This window comes from Eptatretus burgeri, chromosome 11 (assembly GCF_056783735.1).
Source record: "Eptatretus burgeri isolate ZD-2024b chromosome 11, Ebu_testis_v1, whole genome shotgun sequence".
Lineage (NCBI taxonomy): Eukaryota > Metazoa > Chordata > Myxini > Myxiniformes > Myxinidae > Eptatretus > Eptatretus burgeri.
This window is the reverse complement of record NC_140971.1, coordinates 63,455,181-63,464,902: the sequence shown is the minus strand read 5'-3', so window position 1 is coordinate 63,464,902 and position 9,722 is coordinate 63,455,181.

Here is a 9,722-nt window from a genome sequence, read left to right as displayed (position 1 = left end):
TTTAAATGTCAGGATTTCCCCCATTTTTCTTGACATGCAATTTGTCTTTGGCCATTCTTCTTTGAGTTGAGCTCCAGGCTTTACGAATTCCTTTCTATTTGCCAATGATAAGTAGTAAGTAGTTATGGGTAATAGAAAAGGAGCATAACCATCACGAAAAGCCAACAAATGGGGTGAATGAGGAAAAGTGTGGGTGGACAGAAGAGTCGAATCACTGAGAATAGAAAAGATCAAGAGTATGAATAGGACGATGACATAAGATGGCGATGACTCACAATTTTAAAGGAGTTGAAAGGGTGGCATTTGAGTGAAGGTGAGCAATTATAGCATGGATTTGGGAAGAGTACAAAGCCTTGAGCGATAAGCTGAGGGAGTGTTTCCTTGTTGAATTTGTAAGGTGCAAATGACTGAGGCCACGTGGTGCAAGACCATTAGGTGAATTAAACCTGCAGGCCCACCAACCTGTCTGAGGTCAGAGAAGAATAGGCCTTGCACCTCAGCTTCTATTGAGTAACTCCAATTAGTCTCAGTGTCTTTAATTCCACCACTTCCAGTGGCACAAGGTGAGATTTGGTGGCACCAGCTGACAGAAGCAATCTATGTTCTATGTCATTGTGGATGAAGGCTGTGTACACACTTCAGAGCCAAAAGTAGCTGAGGAATGACTTGGCACTGCAGAGCACTCCAATGTGCCTCCCTACCCTGGAGGTGAGCATGGATATGTGAACAGCCCAGGAAAAGTCAAAGCAGACTTGTTAGTTCAAAGAGCTCCAACAGAGGTTAATTGCAGAGCGAAATTGGAGGTCTAACCATTTGGTTTTTATGTAGAGACAGTGCGTGGGACTTGAAAGCATTGAATGACACATTCTATGTGATTAAGAAATTTTGCAATAATTCCGAATGGTTCTCTTCCCTGCATCTCTGTTATTGTGAGGCAATGCTGCCTTTGCTTTGCTGGTCATGTGATGTGCCATGAAGAACCAACAAAGAACGTCCTTCTCTGGAGGCCGAAGGAGCATCCTTTCACAACCCTTTGTGACATCATCAACAAAAGATACAAGCCTGAGCTGCATCGATCAGTCAACATTACGTCCAATCAAGAACACTGGAAAAATATCGTCATGTCAACACATTAAATGGTTGACATAAGGAAGGAAAGAAGGTAATTCGAAAAAAAAAAAATCAGCAGACAATGATGGAGCTGCAGCCTGTCTGTAATTCGTCTGAGACACTTTCAGGCAAAGAGTCATTTGCAAAGCAATATACAGGGTTTTTCAGAGGCCATGTAATCAATGCAAAAAAAACTTTGATGTCATGACGTCACCAGATATGCCACCACCCACATTATTACATCATTTATACATACTTGTACCAAGTTTGATTTAAATCCCTGAACCCAGATTCAAAACATTAAATAATTCTGGCTGCCAGACCATGCATCTGATCAGGCTAAAATTTAAAATATAGATTTCTCCATGACTACTTGGTCATAAATGAGACATTTCATGTCGATTGATAAAGCAGTTCAAGAGAAATATAAATTTTCAGATTTTTGTTAAATCCAATATGGCTGCCAGACCACATGACCTATTAATTATTTGTGAATATCCTGGTATCCACAATGCTTGGGGAACATGTGGGTGAAGTTTCCCCTTGATATGCCAAGCCATTCTGGAGAATAAGAGTTTTAAAGGTTTATTCTTCAAAATTTTTTAGCTGCCAAACCATGTGACCTACAGTATGACGTTATAGGTGGAGAACTTTTTGTTCCTCATGGATAGGCGATCATACCTGTAACGTTTCGCCTTGATCTGTTCAGCCATTTCGGAGAAGATTCTTGAAGCTTTGTTTGTTAAAAACAATATGGCTGCCAAATCACGTGACCGATGATGTCATCAATTCCCCCCCCCCCCATTCAATTTAGCCCGAGATGACCTTCAAAATTTTCTTATTGATCGGATAAAGCATTTGATGTATGCAATTATGATGTCATATCAAAGCCATCTATGACATCCTCAAAATAAATCACACTTGTTTCCCATGGGGAGTACTTGATATGTGTGAAAGTTTCATTTTATCCCCACAAAGGAGTGGTTTCAGAGATAGACGTCCAAAGTTTTTCCTTTTTTTCAACATGGCTGCCACAACACATGATGTAGGACATCATAATTATCATTAAAACATTCTACATGAGTAGTTGCACCGATGGTGAAAATTTTGTCAATCGGATAAGCAGTTTCAGAAAAAAAGAGAAAATTAGCATGGACGGACAGACAACCCCAAAACAATTTCCTCAGGAGACTTCGTCAGCAGAGGCATAAAAAAAAACACAAGGATCGGTCCCAAAATAACACCTTAAGGTACCATTTTAGCAGGAATAAAAATAGAGAATACCATTTTGATTGCGAGTGTAATGATCTCTGTATGTTTAATTTGTATGCCGTGTATTAGTTCGAATTGAGGCCTCAATTTCTTCTTCAATTTGCAACTTGCTGTTTATCTCCACATATTTTCCTCCCCTAAATTCATCATCATCATCATCATCATCATCATCATCATCATCATCATCACCATCGTTCTACAGAAGTGTAAGGTAGTTTTGGACTCTTGTTAAATCCTTCGATCATTTGATATCCTCTGAAATAAAGATGAGGCATGGTGATGCTTTGTGTAGTAACTTGTCTTAGCCATCGTAAAGACAGACTGCTATGCACACAGCCTTCATTAAACTCTGGGTAGTTCTTCATTTCTTGACCTAATTAAAAAAAAATAGAATAACCTCATAAAACGATAAATAAATATACTTATGTTCATTTCATTTAAGCCCATATTCGGAACAATTGGAAAAATATTTACCAGCCTATTGAGATCATAGACAAAAAGAAATAGGACCGCAGGTCCTGAAGCTCACCTGGATCAGGAGCACCAGTCAATCACCCCCACCACCCGCAGACCCCTTCGGGCTTAGACCTTGATCATTCTTTTATGCGGTAAACAAACTTTGGTACATCACGGGTGATGAAGGTTGTGGTCAAGTTTCATCGGAATTGTGTGTGTAGTTTCTGAGATAAGAAGCAAGTACCTATTTTTGGGGGCAACCCCACGTAGACCTCCTTTGGGCCTGATTTTTTTCTTTGTGCCGTGAACAAACTGTGGTATATCATGGGTGATGAAGTTTGTGGTCAAGTTTCATCGGAATTATGTGTGCAGTTTCTGAGAAGAAAGAAAATACCTGTTTTAGGGGGGGTAAAAGCTGGACCCACTTTGACCCCCAGTAGACCCCCTTAGACACAGATTTTTTTTAATTGCCATGAACAAACTTGCGTTGCAACATACCAAATGTCGTTCTGGCCAAGTTTGATCACAATCCCATCAGCAGTTTCGGATAAGAAGTTGCAAGTGTTTACGGACGGACGACGTGCCATCATCCCATAAGCTCCACGGAACTACATTGCAGGTGAGCTCATAAACTAGAAAGATTTTACAGGTATTTGGTACAATGCAGAAAATTTTGTTTTTCACGAGTAATTCAGTACAGTGAACTTCCGGCCCATGTGCAATAGGGTTGTACTGTATGTGGAATTCCTATGCCGTGTTTTAGTTCGATTTGAGATGTCGATTTATTTTTCAATTTGGAACTTGCTGTTTAAATCCCAATATTTATATTTTACCCTAAATCAATAAAAGGAAGGATATGCTTTTTTCTTGTTTTTTATTTTATTTTCTTTGCCCTCAAAGAAATCCTGCCCGCCTTGCCCTTCTACCACTCTGGCATCCCTGTCCTCCATGAACGGCTCAGGCATTGATTTCATGACAGGTGGAGTGCTGTACTGCTGCTTTACACTCATTACAAGCAAACCCTCAAAAACTCTTAAAATATTTCATGCACCAGGATGAAATCCATTGATTGTGAATACATCATTGTTCAAAAAAAAATAAGATGCCTTAGAGAATCTACAGCAAGTCATTTGATGTTGGCACAAAACCTCGATTCCCCATTATTATAACAATTAAGCAGCCACTCATGACCGTGAAAGGATGTAAAGCCATCACAATCCTTTAAAGGGTCACGAGCAGCTACATACCAGTACACACTGTGGAAATTTGTTCAATTTGTCACTCCCACAATAAATAAAGTGAAGATATTTAGTTCAGGGTACGATTTGTGACAAGGCTATATCACAATGCCTCCATCCTCAATAAACAGTAGAACCAAGTTATTCATAAACTGTTTATTGAGACGGTTAAATATGGTCGGTTGGCTGTCTCCTTAATTGGTGTGTTAAATGATTTTAAAGGTTGTGTTGCATGATATGGGTTGTTTTGTTCTTGTGTTGGGACGGAGACATGGCACGAGTAACCGTGGGCCATAATTGACTTTTTCTGCATCTCTGTTTCCTTTTCTTACATTGTAGTTAATCATGAAAGCCTGCATTCCGCATTTGTTGCACAAGATTATTTCAAACAGCATGATGATCTGAGCTTACTGTTTAACTGTATTTTCAGTTTTTGACAGCAATGATGACATTACTCATATTTTAAATAGTAGTTATAAATAAGGTCTGTAGATAAACACTTAGGTGTCTCTAAAGATACTGACTTTTATGGTTCCGATCTTCTCCCATGGATTTTCCTCAAATTCATTCATTCATTTATTGTGCAATCTGCAGCTCCCCAGTTGCATTATTGCTGGGGTCAGAGCTGGGTTGCTGATGCAGTGCCCCATGGAGGTGAATGAAGGAATTTGTAATTTGGCCATGGTGCAGAAGATAGTTCATCAACTCTTCATGAAGGACACCGTGTGAACTTTAAAGACTATCAACTTAATGCTGGCAGAAGGGACACCCAGTTGAACATACACACATTGATGAATGTCTGTGAAATACCGGGATGATAGCTTATCGCTGGGCCGAGATTTGAAAAGAAAACCTTTTGAAATTTGTGGACAATTTGCTCATGTCCAGTCATGCATTCCTCTTTTTCCTGCCTGTGGAGTCAACCTCCACATTCTTTTCAATCTCGTTCTTCCCTCCAGGTCTTCTGGCCAGCTATTCGCCACCGTCTAGGATCGACCCCATCCAAAACCACGATCTTCTATGCCGATGTTGCTCCCCCCTCAATCCTGCAAACACACCCATTCCCCACCTCCGAAGCAGCCTCTTTCTAATTTTATAGTTTTTCCTTCCATGGAGTCTGCTTCTGTGTCCATTTTGTTCACCCTGTGTATCCTCCGCACCCCTCTTTCCTCCCCACATTCCTTGTTTGTCCAAGTCTCCCTCTATTTTTCCTTCAACCCAGCTCTTGGTGTCCCCCCCCCCTTTCTATTGTTCCTTTTGTTCTGTTTAGTCCTGATCGATCGGTCCAGTGTTCTAGCTCTTCCACGAGCCGAGACTTTATATACAAAAAAGTGTCAGTGAGCGTGGATGTGTGGGTGTGCATGTTTGTGCATGTGTGTGTATGTGTGTACGTGTGTGTTGTTTTACAGCAGGGCAGATAGGATTATAAAGAGCAAAAATATAATGGCACAGCAAACTAACAGGGTGTCGTACGTACTGCACTACTCTCGTGATTTTGAAACACATGGTAAAGAGCACACTTACCCTAAGGAATCATGAGATCTTATGTTCATGATTTACAAGTTTCGTCAGGCACCTGTTCCAGCTTTTGCCATTTTATATCCCATTTGCAATGCATTTCCAGATATTCGCAAATGCAGGGAGTTAAAAGAGTATGAGACCTTGAGCAAGCAATCATCATCGGTGAACGACTCACTCAGGCATCTCATTTGATGTGATCTGGAATTATACGGATGTGCACGAGCACTTGCGCGAACACGTCTCTGCTTATTTTACCTCCAGCGGAGCACCGCTTTGCTTTGCCCTCCTTTCTCGGTTACCTGGATGGTGGAACTTTCAGACATCCTGGCAAGCTGGTGATATTGTAAAGGATTCGGCGGTGGCGGGACTCGCACCCCACTCTTGACAGCCAAATGTTGAAGATTCGCAGTCACTTAACAACACCGCCGTCTCCGGGGTTATAACGCCGGCTGGCTCGGCACAGGTCTCGGGTTACACGCCTCAGATCATGATACCAAAGTACACCTGTGCCTTGCCAGTTGGGGAAATAGACCCCGGTTACAGACTGGGTTTGTCAGAGACAATATACCAGAGACAACACAATTACTTTGTACTCCGAGCGGAGTCTGCCAGTCCGTAACCATTTTGGTTTTAAATACAAATTAAGCGAATTGTTCCTCAGCATGGCATGAATAAACTCAAGGTGGCAACTTTCATATGAATCAGCCAGATTTATTGGGGACACATCGGGGAAACACAACACAAGCAAAGCATTCACGACAATGTTATAATTAATCTATAACCCGCTCTTAACTAGGGAGCTACGGATTACGGGTTTCAAAAGGAACCCTAGCGAGATAAACCTTAGACAACATGCAGACAAGACATAGAGTACTTGGTGATGCCTCATGGAAGAGAGGAAAAGTGTCAAAGGCACAAATACGACTCGTGACAAGCCGATGTCAACGGATTCGAGCACCCAGCTCGAGCATGCGGCGTGGCAAAATGGTGCTTGTTCTCCTTCTCCCGGCACCGCTTGCGCACCAGCGTCAGCGCGTTCAGCCCCTGTAAGGTCGACGGCACAAGAGCGGAAGATCCATGGTGTGCTCCAGCTGGCTTTTCACAAGGTCCAGCATACAAATCCAGGCCTGGCCTGCTCACCAGACTCGGCCAAATCGGGGTGATGGGCTCTGCAGGCAGATCGATGGGATGGAAAAAAAAGTGTCGATCCGTGCCGGGAGCAAAGACAGTCAGAGGCTCCGCTCCGTGTTTGGATTCAGGATGAACCTGGGGACGACCTCATGCAGTTCCACCTGCCTTTCGGGGCGGCCTTCCCACGAAAGCTGATTGCAAAAAAACCCTCATGCAGTTCCTCTTATTGCCGATCGCCCGTGTTGAGGCTTCAGGCAGTTCCACCCTTGCCTTCTTGGGGCGCGCACCTTTGGACACTCCCCCGGGGACCCGTGATTGGTCCATCGCTCGAGCTGCCCTCCACCAATCGGCTGCCAACACGTCTCGCCGACCGACACTCTCAGAGCGCTGGGCGGGGAATGGTTCGGAGGGGGGAAGGAAGAAGAAGAAAACCGCCTCTCGGCACACCACCACTGTATGAACAATGGACAGCCTGCTACATCTCCCGACACACATGTAATGTCCAATTACCAAACAACCTGGCTAAACCTGCATTTAAGGGGGGATCTGGGCTAATCCTATATTTAGTAACACACGAAGGGCCATTTCCGCAACAATATAACTTTTGAGCGAACAGGCTTGAATTTTGAGTGAGCATGAGCATTGTTGTTGGGTGGTGTGCCTGCGACGTGTGTCGAGGCTGTGAGGCAGCATGTTGGTGTGGTATGATGTGCCTTTGCGGAGGTATGCCAGTGAAGGCGGTGGCGTTGTTTGCTTGCCTTGTCCATCAGTTCCGAATTGCAAGAACTCTTTCTCGCCTATATTCGGCAGACAAGGTTCGGTCTCATTTGACCATACTGAATATTATTCAGGGTTTAGTCTATGCCGAACTACATGTGGTGCTGCCCACAGTGAGATTGCCTCATCGATAAGTTTCCTTCCTGGACGTTAAGTTGGCCAGGATAACCAGGTTCATCTGTCTTGGAATAGCATGGTTTATTCCCCTACAGGTTGATAGGATTCTTTTTTCTTTTCTGTTTCTTTATTGGCAGCTTTGAGAACAGGTCAATAACTGGGGCACTCAGTAGAGTGCATACCTTCACCATGCAATGCCTGATCCACAAGAACATATTGGGTCCATTTCATTTTTGAGATATCATGCTATGTATATATAATATATACATATATATTTATATATACATATATATATATACATATATATATATATATACATATATATATATACATATATATATATATTGTTGCGGTCTTCGCGCCCGCCGGCGTGCGACGGCCACGTAACTCGAATCGCGGCGCGTCGCCCACCGGACGGACAATCCAGTCGTGACCCTCTCGGACTAACGCCGGGAACCAGTCACGGGTGGACCTTTCGGTCTCACCGCGATCGAGCAATCAGCCCCCGCGTGGGATAGGGTTGCTCGCCACCCGAACTACCTAAGTACCCACGCGGAGGGTAGACCGGCGATCGCACCTCGCCGCAGGTCGACTTCGGACACGGGCCACTTAAGCGACCCGTTCCGTACTATCAGAATAACCGGCGGTGTTATCGTCGACCTCGACGGTTCGATCAATTATCGGCGTACTCAGCCCACTACCAACCCTTTACGTGAAGCAAGATGGGGATTCCAATGGGGAAAAGACGAAGCGAAGCGGGAGAACAGTTCAACAATAAAGCACATTTATTCGCGACGAACGGAAAGCACACAAATACAATTCCACCAAATGCACACAAAAAGAAAACACAATTCCATTTACACAAAAGCAAACATAAAAGTGAAAACACAGTGCAGAGCTAATACCGACTACCGAGCACGGCAACACTTATACAATTCTACTTCACAGACGGCGCCGACAACACATACCCAAACCAAGGAAAAGAAATACCCTCAAGAATGAGGTAGGCCTGGGGCCGAGACCTGGTCGGGCCTACCCGTCTGGTGATGAGACGCGGAGCGGCGATGGCCCCGCAACCCGCGGGCCTCGTGGGCAGTGCCTGGCAGGGGGTGGGAACGGGGCCCCTTGGTCGCACTCATCTCAGCGCGGGGAAACAGGAGGGGGTTGCTGATGCCGGGGTATAGAGGATCTTATTATGTGCGACGAGCGTCTCCACCTCGGCCAGGTCGCGCTGCCGGCTCCCTCGGGCGCGCAGCTCCTTGCACGACGCGAGCACCCTTCGTCCGACTCGCCGCCTCCACAGCTCGTCCCCTCCGTTCCGACTCCAACGCACACGACGAGCAGCTCCACCGCCCGCAGAAGTCTGACTCTCTGTTCCGACTCTCCTCTTCTACTCTCCGACCTCGTTCTGCTGACTCTCCCTCGTTCTCTCTTGCGACTCTCCGACCCCTCGTTCTCGTTCTGCTGACTCTTTCGCTCCGACTTTACGACTCCTTTGACTGACGAACACCGTCCTTTTATCCCCCCCGTAACTTCGCCTTTGACCCCCTCCCTTGACCTTTCACCTCGCTCCCCATTGGCCCGAGAAAAAGTGGGCGTGAAGGCTTTTGATCCACAAATTTGCATATATCGATCGCCCTGGGGGCGGGGCCACCGCCCCTCGCTCACCGATTGACGGCAAAAAGTGGGCGTGTGTCGTTTTCGATCCGTTTTTGAAGCAGAAAATCCGTGATTTTGTACACGCGTTCATTCAACGTGCGCCCTACGAGTCCAGCATCGGTGCCCATGAGTGGCGCGAGATGACGGTGATGCGATGGTGGCGAGTTGTGACGGTAAAGGTCATGGCGGTTGTGGTGAAGCGGCGTTGTGGTTGTGATGGTGGCGATTGGTCCAAAATAAAGATAGTAAAAGAAAAACGGCTATCCTGAAGAGTCGCAGCACGTATAAATGACATGTATTCCCTCTAGACACTGGTTTGGGCCTAACTACACATGCACTTACCGAGATACCTCACCTAAGGGACCTGAATGGTGGTTTGCGAATCTGGTAACCACAACAATATATATATATATATACATATGTATATATATGTATATATTT